Source organism: Callithrix jacchus, chromosome 2 (genome assembly GCF_049354715.1).
Source record: "Callithrix jacchus isolate 240 chromosome 2, calJac240_pri, whole genome shotgun sequence".
Taxonomy (NCBI): Eukaryota; Metazoa; Chordata; class Mammalia; order Primates; family Cebidae; genus Callithrix; species Callithrix jacchus.
Genome location: NC_133503.1, coordinates 153,888,381 through 153,905,482, shown reverse-complemented (window position 1 = coordinate 153,905,482; position 17,102 = coordinate 153,888,381). Strand labels below are relative to the sequence as shown.

Here is a 17,102-nt window from a genome sequence, read left to right as displayed (position 1 = left end):
TTTTTTGTTTAGTCTGTATGCATCTTCATATTTAAGTGGCATCTTTAGTGGGTAGGCAGCATGTGGTTGTATCCAGTCTGATAATCTCTGCTTTTCAATTGGGTGTTTAGACCATTTACATTTAATATAATTTGTGATATGATTAGGTTTAAAGCTATTAGCTTCATATTTGTTTTCTACTTGACTGTTCTTTCTTTTCTGCACATATTTTTGTTAATTATTTTTTATTATTTTCCTTGTTAATAAGCTGTAATTCTGTTTTCTTATTGGTTGCTTTAGGTTTATACTTGTACATCTTTAACTTTTCACAGTTTATCTTCAAGTAATATTATGCCACCTCGTGCATAGTAAAGTATACAATAGTATAACTTCCATTTTTCCCCCTAGACCTTTGTGCTATTTTAACATACACTTTAATTTTGCATATATTAAAACTTCACATGGCCCAGAATGGTGGCTCCCACCTGTAATCCCATCACTCTGGGAGGCCAAGGCAGGAGGATCACTTGAGCCCAAAAGTTTAAGACCAGCTTGGGCAATATAGTAAGACCCCCGCCTCTAGAAAAAATTAGAGGCTGTGGTGGTGCATGCTTGTTGTTCTGGCTACTCAGGAGGCTAAGGTGAAAGGACTGCTTGAGCCTAGGAGGTTGAGGCTGCAGTGGGCCATGGTCACACTACTGCATTCCAGCTTGGATGACAGAGTGAGACTATCACATATTTACTCATGTGGTTACCAATCCAGAGCTTTTAATTCCTTTCTACAGATTCGTATTTCCATCTGGTATCATTTTACTTGGGCTTGAAAGATTGCCTTTAACATTTTTTTGTAGTGTGGGTAGAGAAAAGAATAAGATTTGAAAACAAAATGAAAGTGTGAATGCTAACAAGTATTTAGCCTAAAATAACAAGCACAGTTCAAAATGAGAAAAGATACTACTAATTACTATATTAACAGATCAAAGAAAAATGACAGGGTAATTCCAACAGATGTTTGAAAAGCATATGATAACATTCAACAACTATTCTTTAAAACTTAAAAATAACAACAAAGTGTCTGAAAACTAAGACTGAAAGAGACCATCCTTACCTTGGTAAAGGATTAAAAAAAAAAAGATCAGGGAATCTGGAACTAGATTGCTTGTGTTCAAATTTTAGCCCCTATATTTTCTGTAAAACATTTTAGGCAAGTTTTTAAATAGCCCTCACTTTTACTTCCCCTATCTATAAAAATGGGGTACCACCCCACTACCCATCTAGGAATGTTATGATGATTAAATAACTAAAAATACACAAAGTGCTTAGAATCATTTGGCTCATTGTCACTACCCAATAAAAGGTAACACCTGTTATTATTAGCACAGCTCTTGCTGTTGCTGCCACAAGTACTACTATAAGAAACCTACAGGCCGGGCACGGTGGCTCACACCTATAATCCCATCACTTTGGGAGGCCAAGGCGGGTGGATCACGAGGTCAAGAGATTGAGACCATCCTGGTCAACAAGGTGAAACCCTGTCTCTACTGAAAATACAAAAATTAGCGGGGCATGGTGGTGCGCGCCTGTAGTCCCAGCTACTCAGGAGGCTGAGGCAGGAGAATTGCTTGAACCCAGAAGGCGGAGGTTACGGTGAGCCGAGATCGTGCCATTGCACTCCAGCCTGGGTAACAACAGTGAAACTCCAACTCAAAAAAGGAAAAAAAAGAAACCTATAATAAGCATCTACAGGTTTAAAGGTAAAAATCAGAAGCATTCCTATTAAAGTTAGGATTCAGACAAGATGTTTGGAGTCATCACTTATTCACCACTGCTCTAAAGGGCTTAAGCAAAAATAAGGAAGATGTAAAAATGGAAAATAAATTGTGGATAATACAATCATCTATCAAAGAGTGAGAATCACATGGCAAACTACTAGGACTATTGAGAATTTAACATAGTAGTCAAACAAAACATCATCAAAAAATAATAGGACTATCGAGAGTTTAACATAATAGTCAAACAAAACATCATCAAAAAATAGCTCTCTAGCCGGCACAGTGGCTCACGCCTGCAATCTCAACACTTTAGGAGGCCAAGGTGGGCAGATCACCTGACGCCGGGAGTCCAAGATCAGCCTGATCAACATAGAGAAACCCCATCTCTATTAAAAATACAAAATTAGCTAGGCATGGTGGCACATGCCTGTAATCCCAGCTACTTAGGAGGCTGAGGTAGGAGAATTGCTTGAACCCAGGAGGCAGACGTTATGGTGAACTGAGATCACTCCATTGCACTCCAACCTGGGCAACAAGAGCAAAACTCCTCTCAAAAAAAAAAAAAGCTCTCCAAAATACCAGTAATAAATAATTGGAAAATGTAACAGAAGGCAGGGTGCAGTGGCTTACACCTGTAATCCCAGCACTTTAGGAGGCCGAGGTAGGTGGATTGCTTGAGCCCAGGAGTTCAAGACCAGCCTAAGCAACATGGCAAAACCCCATCTCTATAAAACATTTTTTAGCCAGACACGGTGGCTCACGCCTGTAATCACAGCACTTTGGGAGGCTGAGGCAGGTGGATCACTAGGTCAAGAGATCAAGACCATCCTGGTCAACATGGTGAAACCCCGTCTCTACTAAAAACACAAAAATTAGCTGGGCATGGTGGCACCTATAGTCTCAGCTACTCGGGAGGCAGAGGCAGAAGAATTCCTTGAATCCCGGGAGGTGGAGGTTGTGGTGAGCGGAGATCACGCCACTGCACTCCAGCCTGGGTAACAAGAGTGAAACTCCGCCCCAAAAAAAAAAAATTTTTTTTTCTCTAAAACTAGATGGGCATGGTGGCACATGCTTGTAATCCCAGCTACTCAGGAAGCTGAGGTGGGAGGATGACTTGAGTCCAAGTTATAGAAGCTGCAGTAAGCTGAGAAGCCAAGATCGTGCCACTGCACTCCAACCTGGATGATAGGAAAAAAAAAAAAAGAAAGAAAGAAAATGTAATAGAAAAAGCCCTACTCACAATAGTACCAAAAACTATAATATATCTAGGAAAAATTTAATCAGAACTATGTGAGAATTTTATGGAGAAAACTGCAATATCCTACTAAATGATACATTAGCAGGATCTGAATACCATGGAATGAAAAAAAAACCCCTAATATAGTACAGATGTTAATTCTTCACAATTTTTTTTTTCCTGAGACAGAGTCTCACTCTGTCACCCAGGTTGGAGTACAGTGGCACCATCTCAGCTCACTGCAACCTCCACCTCCCAAGCTCAAGCAATCCTCCCACCTCACACTCCCAAATAGCTAGGACTACAGGCATGTGTCATCATGCCTGTCTAACTTTTTGTATTTTTGGTAGAAACAGGGTTTCACTATGTTGCCTAGGATGGTCTTGAACTCCTGAGCTCAAGCAATCCGCCCACCTTGGCCTCCCAAAGTGCTTGGATTATAGGCATAAATCACCACGCCGACCCTCTTCACAAATTAATATACAAATTATACAAATATAAAAACACAATTATAATCCGAATGGCAAAGTGGCTTATTATAAAACTTTAAAAGCCAATTTAAAATTTCATATACAGCATCAAATAGCCAAAAGCCAATTTTCGAAGAGAGGAATACTTGTTCAACCACCTATTAAGATAGTCTAGGCCGGGTGCCATGGCTCAAGCCTTTATTTCCAGCACTTTGGGAGGCCGAGGTGAGTGGATACTGAGGTCAGGAGTTCAAGACCATTCTGGCCAACATAGTGAAACCCCGTCTCCACTAAAAATACAAAAAGTTAGCTGGGTGTGATGGTGTACGCCTATAATCCCAGCTACTGAGGAGGCTGAGGCAGGAGAATCAGGTGAACTCAGGAGGGAGAGGTTGCAGTGGGCCCAGATCGTGCCACAGTACTCCAGCCTGAGTGACAGTGCGAGACTCCATCTTAAAAAAAAAAAAAAAAAAAAAAAAAAAAGACAGCGTAAAGGTAGAATAGGACTATTCAATAAATAGTATTGGGACAGGTGGTTCCATAAGCAACAATAAAAAAGAATTCCATTTCATCAGACAAAAAGACACACACACATGCACGTGCACATGCATGTATAAGCATACTCTCTCTCTCCAGATTAAGGACCTAAATGCAAAAGCAAAATTATAAGCACATTGAAAAACATAGAATATGCTTATGACCTTAGAGAGGGCCTTTTACAAATGGGTATTGACTATTTTAGCCAAATGAAAAGGTTTACAGAGTACTTTGATGAAAATCCATGTTCTCACCATTGCTTAAGAAATAAAAGCTCAAGCTTTCATTCAATTCTTATTCGGTTACAAATATAATTGAAGCCATATAAACAGTTCTTGCCCTTAAGAAGTCCAAAGTTCACAGACATAGAATATGCACAAAGGGCCATGGAAGCACAGAAAATACCAATTCAGACAGGAGCCATGAGTACCCAGTCATAAAATAAGGCTGGGGGTTTCCTAGACAGAGAAAATAAAATAGCACACACATGAGCTATACATCATCTTTGACTCTAATTGTCAAGTGAAGATTACCAATGGCAAAATCCCAGAGCATGCTGGTCTAACCAGAGCTATGCTATCTGAAACATAGTTCTAATGAACTCACTTTGCACTGGGGGATGGGGTTGAGGGTAATATATAAAACAGAACAGGGGCCAGGCACGGTGGCTCAAGCCTGTAATCCCAGCACTTTGGGAGGCTGAGGCGGGTGGATCACGAGGTCAAAAGATCGAGACCATCCTGGTCAACATAGTGAAACCCCGTCTCTACTAAAAATACAAAAAATTTGCTGGGCATGGTGGTGCGTGCCTGTAATCCCAGCTACTCGGGAGGCTGAGGCAGGAGAATTGCCTGAACCCAGGAGGCGGAGGTTGCGGTGAACCGAGATCGCGCCATTGCACTCCAGCCTGGGTAACAAGAGCAAAACTCCATCTCAAAAAAAAAAAAAACAGAACAAAACAAGACTGTGCAGATCAATCAACCTTAGAGCAGAGGATAAAACTGATTACTTAAAAAAATATAATAAAAATTTGGAGGCAGAACATTCCAATTTTAATAGGGCAACAGATTTACAGTGCTGAAAGGAATGAATCTCCTGCTCTGGATATGTATACACAACGCTTTAAAACAATAATCTATATACTATAGCCATATTTCAACCAATACACCTCTCTTATTCATGATCAATTAGCTAATCTCTAATTAAATCTTATCAAGATATACTAGATAGCCACAGAGTAAAAAAAGAAGAGATTATAGCTATTTTGACTATATCACAAGTGTTTCTGAAGCCTTTCACACACTTTCTATGTAACCAGATAATGCAGTTGAATTCTTTACTTTATCCTCTTTCTTATCTCCTTTGCTGAATTCTCTGCTAGCTTTTATCTCCCTGCTGTGAAGGTACCCAAAGAGAAAGTATTGGACATAGACTTTTCTTTTTAAATACCAACTTCTTTGAAGACATATGACTTTAATTATTATCTTCAAACAAAATAATTTCAATAATTCTGGCTTGGATTTTTCTTTTAATTTCAGTTATATTTCATCTTCTTGGATACTCTGATTTGTATCGATTTAAGTCTAAAAACAGTACACACATATATACATGCTCATGAACACATATACACATAAATGCACATCCACTTTTTAAAAAGTCACAGGGACTTACCATTTTTCCTTATCTACAAACAACTCATCCTCTTAAATTGCCTAAGTCAATGGAGTCCATCGTGTCTCTCATCTACCCAGTACATTTTAGCTTTTCTCAGTTACAAATCTTATCCCGTCTTCTTTTCCATAGTGTCTTCCCCACCTGTCTCTTCTTTTTACCCTCTACCACAAACTAACCTAATTTGGACATCAATCGCCTCAATAATTTTAAGTGTTCCTGCTTCCAGTCTCTTTCCTCCTTCCCAAGCATTCTCAACACTGTTGGTGGATCACCCTCTCTAAAACACAACTTCAAACCCGTCATTCTTTTCCTCAACACCTTTTTAAAAGGTGAATAATAACGTCAAATATTTTAACTATTTAAGAACCAATAATTTTGGCCTTGGCGTGCCTATCCAAACTATCTTTTCCAATATTCAAGTTTCTCTATTCTTAAAAAAAAAAAAAATCCTTTCTTCAGATTTCTCTCAAGCTACTCTACTACTATACTTCTAGAGAGCACTGCTTGCAGTTGTGGAAGCAATCTGGCTATTACTCCAATCATGATGAAATTATTTTTGTAGTTTCCAAATTGCAAAGCAAATATTTAAGCTCCTCATTTTGCTTGACCACATGATGCCATTCATAATTCAGTCTTATCTTTCATCACTCCCTACTAACCATCCCTATAGACTCAGAAAACCACTAGACTTCCTCTAACATACCCTGTTCTTTCAGTTTGTGCTTCCACGTTATTCCTTGCCTCTACAATGCCTTTCCTGACTCTGCTGTACACGACAAACTGCTTATGAAATATCATCTCTTCTATGGAATTTCCCCCCACTTCACAAACATCTTTGCTGTCAGTGTACTCTTACATTCTTCACTAACAGGGTTCGGAACACTGCACAATAATTGTTTCACATATCTTGATATTCTCAGAATCTAACATAGTTTGAGGCACCTAGTGGACAATTAAGGGTGGGTTTTTAAAGACCTTCTGGTATGATCTTATTATTCTATCTACTCACGATTACTCAAGTATACTGTATGAAGAGGCAGTATGTATCATGGTTAAGAGCTCAGATTCTAAAGCCAGGCTGTCGATCTATGAACTTTAGATCTACCACACAGCTCTGCAAATTAATTAACCTTCTTGTGCCTGGGTTTCCATATGTGTAAAAAAAAGGGATTATTATCTTATTTTTATTAGACCTACTTCATAATACTTTAAAAATTAAATGCCTTAACAATGGTCAAAGTGCTCAAAACAGTGACTGGCACTAAATATATATTGTCTGTTTTAGTTAATAGACCTTAGTTATTGCTGATCCCTTCCACAAGCTAGTCCTGTATTATGTTCTATATTCTCTATTTCATATTATGTCCTCTATTCTCTATTACGAATGGGCTCCCTTCATTTTTCCCTTTATCCAAATCTTACCCAGGTTTTAAGGCTAACTTCTGGTAAATCCTTTGCTCATTCCAATCCTTCACTCCTTAATTTTAATATCTACAGCATTTTCTGCATCACTCTGCATTTAATTAAAACTGCTTTGCATCCTTGTAGTTTTTCTCATGTTTGTTGATCCAATTGTTATAAACTCTCTGAAGATCCTGATGACGCCTCCTGTACCTCTGTGAGTTCCTGTTGCTTAGTATTTGCTGTGTAAAATAATAAAGCACAATAGGAACCTCAACTCTGATCATTCTGCCTTTGCAATCAAAGAAAGGGAGAAGGCTGTGAGAACATTCCATGCTTCTCTAGGAGCCAAGCTGCAAATGCATTAGGGCAAGGGAATTCGGACTCCCATTAAAATTAACGGCTCTGACATGAGGCGGGGGAAACCCTCCCTGCCACTGTAGAGGATTTATGGGGAGCCCTTAAGTTCCCAAACCAAATTGTAGCACCGGCTTTTTTTTTTTTTTTTTTTTTATGAGAAATGACAAAATGATTGAGAGCACAGGATTTGGAGTCATACACAGATCTGGGTTTCAGAGGGACTCCAAGCCTGTTTCCTTCTCTATAAAGTGGACATTTTAACACCTACTTCACAGGTATTTAACATTCACCGGTATTTAACATTTACTCTAACAAAACTGAAGTGCAAAGCCTTGGAAACAAATTTAAATAAATAATACTGTAATTCACAAATAAAAGCGAGAACAACAGTTTTAGTTAATAAGAACATAATAAATGTGGTGGCAGTATTTATAATAGTCTAAATTGCCTGTGAGAAAGTTAAACTAGTATTGTCAGTAACACATACTTAAGATGAGGGAAAAATCCCACCGCAAAAGTCTGTCCTTTTTGACACTTTCTCCTTCCTGTAATTTTTTTTTTTTCTTTTTCTGAAGCGGAGTCTGGCTCTGTCACCCAGGCTAGAGTACAGTGGCGCGATCTCGGCTCACCGTAACCCCCGCCTCCCGGGTTCAAGTGATTTTTCTGCCTCAACCTCCCGAGTAGCTGGAACTACAGGTGTGTGTGTGCCACCACGCAGGGCTAGTTTTTGGTATTTTTAGTAGAGATAGGGTTTCACCTTGTTAGCAAGGATGGTCTCGATCTACTGACCTCGTGATCCGCCCGCCTCGGCCTCCTAAAGTGCTGGGATTACAGGTGTGAGTCACAGCGCCCGGCGAATATTTTTCTTTCACTTAATATTAAAAAAAAAAAAAGTTCAAGATTATCCCCAAAGAGAAATAGTTTAAAAGCAAAATTTAATAGCAAGTTGGTTCTGTAAGTTCATAGTTCAAAAATACTTTCAAGTAGGAATTAACATGAATTTAAGAAATTAACATAATGGCTAACAGCTGAGCTGATGATCTGAATTGGTAATTTCAATTAAGAGTTGTTCCAACTTGAAGCTGGCAGTCACACACAGTCTAAAGGGTTTGTTTACAGCACTGACAAAACTAAATACCCCAATCTTTCAGAAAATTCCCCCTGGCATTCTAATAACTAGTTATCTTAAGGCAGTATAATTGTTGAAATACTTCACGAACTAAGCCAAAATGCGTTTCCTTCTGAAGACAAAAAAAAAAAAAGTGACAAGTCTTATTTTTGACCTGTGATTTTTTTTTTTTTCAGTTTCGGATTATGAAATAAAATGCTGTTCATCCACTGAAGACATACTCGCTGTCTGGACTGTCTTCAAGCGTAAGGGAGGAGGTAAAATTTTAAAAACAGATTTGTTCTCCTCGGGATACAGTAGGATGTGGGATTCGTTAGGAATGCTAAGTATTAATAGAAGAGATCAAAAGAAGGAAAGAAACGTTAATAATGTTTACAAGCATTGTGAACTTTCAGCAATGTTGAAACCTTATGATTTAAAGATGAAAATACAGCTTTTGGGGAGGGAAATCCACCTTAGGGTAGAGAATGAAGAGTCAAGTGCGGACCGAAAAGAATTTCAGGGGAGATGGAAAGGGGATTGCGGGAGTTAGGATCCTGAAGGGCGTTCTGCGGGGCGGGCGTAAGAGGGGTGCGTGCGTGCGCGTGGGTGAGGTTTGTACTCAGGGCTGAGATAATCGAGGTGACAAAGTTGTGGAAGTAGAATTCGGAGGTGCGGGAGCAGGGAGGGGAAGGAATGTGGGGATTTCCAGGCTAAGCTGACAAGTTCCGGGCGCTGCTCTCAGGGGGAAGGGAGGTCTCCTCGAGTGCCAGAGTCCGTCCACAACCACCGACCCTCTCCCCGCCGCTACGCGGCCCAACACCCGGCCTCTCCTCACCTCAGGCCGCGCCGCCTCGATCCTCCGCGTCTCTTCAGCACACGAACACCTCGGCGCCAGGTTGGGCCAGACCCGTCGGCCTGGCAGGCTAGGCCACCGGCTCAGCTGCGCCTAGGCAGCCCAGCGCGGCTCCGCCGGCCTTTTGGCTGGTCGCCCCGACTTCGGAACGCTGGCGGTTCCTACGCCGCAGAGGTGGCGCACCGCCCCAGTCCCGCGGCGGGGCGGGGCGGGGCGCCTCCAATCCCACCCCTCTGTGCCTCCCGCTGCGCCCCGCCCCCGACGAGGACCTAGGCGCTGATTGGCTCCTGTGAGACCCTTTGCGCTCAGGCATTGGTCCAGCGGCCGCCCGTCGACGAGAGGGCGGGACTCCGCGGGGTAGCGATTCCCGTAACGCGGCTCCCCGCGTCCCGGATTCCGGTGGCTGCGCCCGCGTCTCCTCTCCTAGACAAGATCGGAGGGTTCCCCCCACCTCCCCTCTGTGGGCGGAAGGAGCGGAATGTTCCATTTTTCCGTGGAATAACGGGGTCATGAACTGAAGCCCGGGTGCTGCCCTCTGCCCCCGCCCTCCCTTCTCTCCTGGGCGCCTTCGGCCTCTCTTCGCCGCCTTCCCCTTGGTACTCAGCCGCGAGGGGACCGCCTGGCTCCCTTGGGGACGGGGGAGGCATGGGAGCCTCTTGGGGAAAGTGAAGAGCTCGGTGACCGTGACTCCACACGAGGCTGCGACAGATTGTGGCGGTGGCTTCGCCCCAAGTCTTATGTAAACGAAGCTTGCCACAGTATTTTTTTAAAGTAGTAAATGAATTTGCGTGCGATTGATCAGTGAACCCCAGAGCTGTTGGCCCGCCAAGCGGCCAGTGTTTCTTTGCAGCTTGTACCTCCCCGTTTGTGGTTTAAAAAAAGAAAAATACCGGGTAAAGACGTATTCATCTCCCCTCCTCTGCCCGCCTCCGTCTCCCACTTTTCCTCAGAAAATGGACCTAAAGGCTCATGAAGTTTGTTTTTCCCCAAAGCAAGATGAGAAGAGTTAAAAGATAAGGCATGTGCGTGGGGTGTGTGTGTGTGTGTATGCTAAAGTAAAGAAGCACCCAAAGGTAGAAGCTTTTGTGGAAGAATGAGAGGCTATAGGAAGGCAATAATGGTTAATGAACTTAAATTATATCTATAAATTAACAATTACAAGGTTCTTCATTATACTGAGGATTCAGATAGAGTAAAACGTAAATCGAATTACAGTCTCTTAGTTGTTGATCCGATAATTTATAAAAATGCAAAGTGGGCCTGCTAACGGAGTCCCAGGCAAACTAGAAGGTGTTGCAGCTAATGTGCAGCTCTTGCTGCTCACCTACAGATCGTGACCAGATTGTATTCTAGCTTTGCCATTAATACGGGTGCTTATTTTAAAACAAACTTTTATAAAAATATGTTAAATTGAAATTTTTGTATAGATCCAGGAAACTTGATTTTTTTTTTTTTTTTTTTTTTTCAATTCAGAGTCTCACTCTGTCACCCAGGCTGGAGTGCAATGGCTGGATCATGGCTCACTGCCGCCTCAAATTTCTGGGCTCAAGCAATCTTTCCACCTCAACCTCCCAAGTAGATCAGACTGTAGGTGCCCCTACCAAACCTGGCCAATTTTTAAAATTTTTGGAGAGACAAGAGTTTGGTATGCCACCCAGGCTGGTCTTGAACTCCTGGCAGCAAATGATCCTCTGGCCTTGGTGGCCTCCCAAAGTGCTGAGATAACAGATGTGATGCAAAGGTGTATTTAGGGGAAAGGTATAGTGGTTAAATGTACCCTCCAGTCTAGATTGGCTAGGTTTAAATGCTGATGGTGCTATTTCCCATCTCTGTGACTTTGGGCAAGGCTTTATAAGTCTCTTCATCTGCAAAGTGAGAATAACAATACCAACGTAATGGGATTGTTGCAATTATTAAATGAGGTAAAATACCTAAGTGCTTGGCACATAGTAGGTGCTTAGTATCAACTATAATCATTACTGAATGTCTACTCAGTCAACGCTTCTGAAATCTTTTAGTATCACAACATATATTAAAAATGACATTTCACTGAACAGAGGAGGGCAGGTACACAGAAGGAGATTGATACCTCACATGACACCAGCCTGCCTTGGCACTGTTAGGAAAACAAATGACTGAGTTAGTGCTTTTATGGATGTCTTTTTACTGGCTCAGCACAGGTCCTGCTCCAAAGAAACTCACATTTTGTGGGGGTGATTAGAGTCTGAGGCCAAAAGGATGAATCAATATTGGAGAAAGATTTTCAGAACAACAGGATGGGATACCTCTGCTGTGCTGGAATTACATGACTTTGCAGACACCTCTGTAGAATATTGGCCTTGAAATGACCAATTTCAGATTAAGAATTTGTTACTAGAAAGCCTTGTCGAAATACAAAAGTAAGTGGGGAAAGTGACATATTAATGGAGAAGTCTCCATTAATGTCCTGGGACTATTTGGGATTTTAGAAGTGACAAAAACAGGCTAGGCAGCAGTGGCTTGTGCCTTTAATCTCAGCACTTTGGGAGGCTGAGGCGGGCAGATCACTTGAGGCCAGGAGGTTGAGACCAGCCTGGCCAACATAGTGAAACCCCGACTCTACTAAAAATACAAAAATTAGCCAGGCATGGTGGTGGGTGCCTGTAATCCCAGTTACTCCAGAGGCTGAGGCACAAGAATCACTTGAACCCAGGAGGCAGAGGTTGCACTGAACCAAGATCCATGCCACTGCACTCCAGCCTGGGTGACAAAGACTCCCTTTCAAAAAAAGAAAAAAAATAGCAGAGACTGGGGAACCTATACAGTGAGAGGGTAACATGAAGGCACCAAAATTACCTAGGAGTAAGTGAGCAAAGCTTAGGAAATCTGCCATGGAACAAAGGTGATAAATGTCAAAGACAAACTTTGCCTACATTTCTATTTCTCTAAATCTGGCCCTGAGTAGGATATCCCTTTACTTCCTTGTCTCTTTCCAGTTATGTTTCTGAAACTCTGTGTCACCCTGAAATTATCCTCATGTTCTGCATCAACTTAATGATTTCAGCATCCATGTTCATGACTCATTAGTACTCTGACCTCATAATTTATCATCCTTTTCTTTTCCAATCATCTTCAACTTCACTCTGTATCAGCAACTCACAGATGGAGCCACACCTTCAACCTAGTCATTGATGAAATTACTTCCCCTTCAAAATGTTGGATAGTGAGTTTCCCTCTCTATACCTACAGCCACCTACCCGCTTCTACCTCTATTTTGTGGTCACTCCCATTGAATCTGCAATTTGTCCTCAATGTGACAGCTAGTCTTTCTACTCATAGTTTATAACCTGTTTCCTATCCTTTTATCTTGAGCCTCAGCCTCCTGAGTAGCTGGGATTACAGGCATGCGCCACTACGCCTGGCTAATTTTTGTATTATTAGTAGACACAGGGTTTCTCCATGTTGGTCAGGCTGGTCTCAAATTCCTGAATTCCCAACCTCAGGTGTTTCGCCCGCCTTGGCCTCCCAAAGTGTTGGGTTTACAGGCGTGAGCCACTGCCCGTCCAAGAACCCTTTTATCAACCATTTTAACTGCACTCTCTCTAATATCTTCAATTCCCTTGACCTTCACTTATGTTTACCTTATCAGGCCATTTCCTAACTATTTCCTTTTTCCTTGAGATATCAGCCACACCCTAACACTTATTTTTAGTACAGAATTTTGTTTTACTATTCCATAGAAAAATCAAGACCATCATTTGTGAGCATCCTTAACTTTTCTCCAACTTAGGAGGCAAATATATGTATATCCTCCTTCTCTTTTCACTGTTCCTCAGAGGAAGAAAAGCCCCTTTTTATTATTTTTGTTTATTTATTTTTGAGGCAGAGTCTCACTCTGTTGCCCAGGCTGGAGTGCAGTGGAGTGCGCGATCTCAGCTCACCAAAACCTCCACCTCCCAGGTTCAAGCAATTCTCCTGCCTCAGCCTCCCAAGTAGCTGGGCCTACAGCCACACGCCGCCATGCCCAGCTAATTTTTTTCTATTTTTAGTAGAGATCCGGTTTCACCATGTTGGCCAGGATGGTATCAAACTCCCAACCTCAGGTGATCTGCCCGCCTCAGCCTCCCAAAGCACTGGTATTACAGGTGTGAGCAACCGCACCCATAACCCCCCCTTTTTCTAAGATGGAGTTTTTGCTCTTGTTGCTGAGGCTGGAAAGTAATGGCACAATCACGGCTCACTGCAACCTCTGCCTCCCGGGTTCAAGCGATTCTCCTGCTTCAGCCTCCCAAGTAGCTGGGATTACAGGCATGCACTACCATGCCCTGCTAATTTTGTATTTTTAATAGAGATGGGTTTTCTCCCTGTTGGCCAGGCTGGTTTCAAACTCCCAACCTCAGGTGATCCACCTACCTTGGCCTCCCAAAGTGCTGAAATTACAGGCTTAAGCCACCATACCCGGCCCCCTTTCCTTTTAAAGAGTTAATGCCTCCTCCTCTGTATTACTAATCTAATAAGTTTAGTCTCCTAGTTTCATACTTTTCATTAATAGCACTAAATGTCTTCAAAATGTTTAAAAATTAAATACTAAGTCAGTGGTGAGTTGAGGACAGACCCTCTGCATGTGTTAAAACCTTTGTAACCTGACAGCACCTAATTCACCAAAATTAAAAATAACAAATTAAATGTCTAAAAATGAAGCTTGCTAAGCTAGATTGTAATTCACTTAACAAAATGAGCTGAGAGTGAAAAATGAACTTAAATTTCCAAACTAGAAGACAGAAGAAATTCATTTCATAGCAATAGACTCAGAACCAAAAAGTTTTTTGAAAAACAACGTGTAGGGGAGGGAGAGAGGAAAAAAAAAGAAAAATAATGTGTATTCAGAAAAATGAATGTACTATAAGTGTACAGCCTGACAATTTTTTACAAAGTGAATACATCTATGTTTATCATCTACATCAAGAAACAGAAGGCCAGGCATGATGGCTTACATCTGTAATCCCAGCACTTTGGGAGGCCGAGGTGGGTGAATCACATGGTCAGGAGTTCGAGACCAGCCTGGCCAACACGGGGAAACCCCGTCTCTACTAAAAATACAAAAATTAGCCGGGGGTGTATGTGTGGTGTGTGCCTATAATTCCAGCTACTCGAGAGGCTGAGGCAGGAGAATCACTGGAACCTAGGAGACGGAGGTTGCAGTGAGCCGAGATCGTGCCACTGCACTCCAGCCCGGACTACAAAGCAAGACTCCATCTCAAAAGAAAAAGAAAATTAGCCAGGTGTGGTGGTGGACACCTGTAATCCCAGCTACTTGGAAGGCCAAAGCAGGAGAATGGCTTGCATCCGAGAGGCAGAGCCACCACGCCTAGCCGGGAACTTGAAAAGTTAATGGAAATTTTTTTTTTCACATCAGATGGGAAATGTGCCAACATTGTAACAAGGTTTGAGGGAGGCACATCTCACATATGCACATGAAAACCTAATCATCAGGCTTATGAACTACAAAGAATGTGACACTTGTGTCATTTAAGAATGACACTTAACATTTTGTGTAAAAGTAATTTCTGTCATTACTTTTAATGGTGAAAACCACAATTTTGCACCAACCTAATATACTTATTTTATTTTAATTAATATACTAAGCCAAGAGAGTTTAAAGTGATATAAGTAGAGTACATCTCCGGCCACCGCACCGCCTGGCTCTCGTATTCCTTGTTCTCAGCGGGCTGTGGGGCCTTCACGCTGCAGCCGTTAGTCATGTCAGATTCTGGAAGTTACGGTCAGTCTGGGGGTGAGCAGCAAAGTTATTCTTCCTATGGAAATCAAGGCAACCAAGGCTATGGACAAACACCACAAAGCTATTCTGGCTATGGGCAAACAACTGATTCCTCTTATGGACCGAACTACAGCGGTTACTCCAGTTATGGACAAAGTCAGTCAGGTTATTCACAGTCCTATGGTGGTTATGAGAATCAAAAGCAGAGCTCATATGGCCAGCAGTCATATAATAACCAGGGACAGCAGCAAAACATGGAATCATCAGGAAGCCACGGTGGAAGAGCACCTTCTTATGACCAGTCAGACTATGGTCAACAAGATTCATATGACCAGCAGTCAGACTATGATCAACATCAAGGCTCATATGATGAGCAGTCAAATTATGATCAGCAGCATTATTCCTATAATCAAAACCAGCAGTCCTATCATTCACAAAGGGAAAATTACAGCCACCACACACAAGATGACCGTCGTGATGTGAATAGGTATGGAGAAGATAATAGAGGATATGGCGGGTCACAGGGAGGTGGTAGAGGGCGTGAGGGATATGACAAGGATGGAAGAGGTCCTATGACAGGATCAAGCGGTGGTGACCGCAGTGGCTTCAAAAATTTTGGTGGTCACAGGGATTATGGACCCAGAACAGATGCTGATTCAGAGTCTGATAATTCAGATAACAACACAATCTTTGTGCAAGAACTTGGGGATGGTGTCTCTACAGATCAGGTTGGAGAGTTCTTTAAAAAAATAGGAATTATCAAGACAAATAAGAAGACCGGAAAACCAATGATAAACCTTTATACAGACAAGGACACAGGGAAGCCAAAGGGGGAGGCAACAGTGTCATTTGATGACCCTCCTTCAGCTAAGGCAGCCATTGACTGGTTTGATGGAAAAGAATTCCATGGCAACATCATTAAAGTGTCCTTTGCCACTAGAAGACCTGAATTCATGAGAGGAGGTGGAAGTGGAGGTGGGCGGCGAGGACATGGAGGATATAGAGGTTGTGGAGGCTTTCAGGGGAGAGGCGGAGACCCCAAAAGTGGGTATTGGGTTTGTCCTAATCCGTCATGTGGAAATATGAACTTTGCTCGAAGGAATTCCTGCAATCAGAGCCTAGACCAGAGGACTGTCGTCCTTCAGGAGGAGATTTCCGGGGGAGAGGCTATGGTGGAGAGAGGGCCTACAGAGGTCGTGGGGGCAGAGGTGGAGACCGAGGCGGCTATAGTGGAGACAGAAGTGGGGGTGGCTATGGTGGAGACAGAAGCAGCGGTGGTGGCTACAGCGGAGATAGAAGTGGGGGGGGCTATGGTGGAGACAGAAGTGGGGGTGGCTATGGTGGGGACAGAGGTGGCGGCTATGGTGGGGACAGAGGAGGCGGCTATGGAGGAGACAGAGGAGGAGGCTATGGCGGAGACCAAGGCGGCTATGGAGATCAAGGAAGTTATGGAGGAAATCGAGGGGGCTATGGAGGAGACCGTGGTGGTGGCAGTGGCTACGGTGGAGACTGAAGTGGAGGCTATGGAGGAGACAGGAGTGGTGGCAGCTATGGAGGAGACCGAGGTGGGGGCTATGGAGGAGACAGAGGTGGCTATGGAGGCAAAATGGGAGGAAGAAACGACTACAGAAATGATCAGCGCAACCTACCATACTGATGACTGTTTTGAATGTTCCTTTGTCTCTGACATGATCCATAGTGAAATTGCCAGAGTTTTGCCTGCTGCTTTCCTCGTGGCCTCTTCTTGGGTAGTGAAATTAAGTGACATTTGGATTTTTATTTGGGTGGGAGGGCTGGGACAGTTTTTCTTTTAGAAGTGTCTGTTGAGATTTCCCCCTTTAGTTTCCAACCTTCTCCCCAACCCTTGGAGCTAAATGCATTGTAAAATATTGCCAAAATGAAAAGTGTTTTGTAATACTGCAATAAAGACTGCTTGTTTTTGTGGAAAAA

The 17,102-nt window shown here is 42.6% G+C and overlaps 1 protein-coding gene, 1 non-coding gene and 1 pseudogene across 19 annotated transcripts in view; 1 reads left to right on the top strand and 2 right to left on the bottom strand.

The window, feature by feature from the left end:
* Positions 1–9,578, bottom strand: part of IL6ST (interleukin 6 cytokine family signal transducer) — a 61,801-nt gene extending 52,223 nt beyond the window's left edge. For 8 of the 18 annotated variants that reach the window (XM_078352820.1, XM_054246590.2, XM_078352825.1 and 5 more), the window contains exons 1-2: positions 9,377–9,578; positions 8,220–8,301 (exon numbers count right to left, since the gene is read on the bottom strand). The gene's annotated coding sequence lies outside the window, so the exon portion shown is untranslated. Of the gene's footprint in view, positions 1–8,187; positions 8,302–9,376 lie in introns of all 18 variants that reach the window. The other 10 variants (XM_054246599.2, XM_078352848.1, XM_035277264.3 and 7 more) reach the window with 2 other exon arrangements.
* A 5,205-nt stretch (positions 9,579–14,783) lies between these two features.
* On the bottom strand, positions 14,784–14,886 carry LOC118151971 (small nucleolar RNA U13). Its single transcript, XR_004740359.1, has one exon. It is a non-coding gene; the product is annotated as a small nucleolar RNA U13 (small nucleolar RNA).
* Positions 14,887–15,125: 239 nt separating this feature from the next.
* LOC100396362 (TATA-binding protein-associated factor 2N pseudogene) lies at positions 15,126–16,810 on the top strand (annotated as a pseudogene).
* The last annotated feature ends 292 nt before the right edge of the window (positions 16,811–17,102 follow it).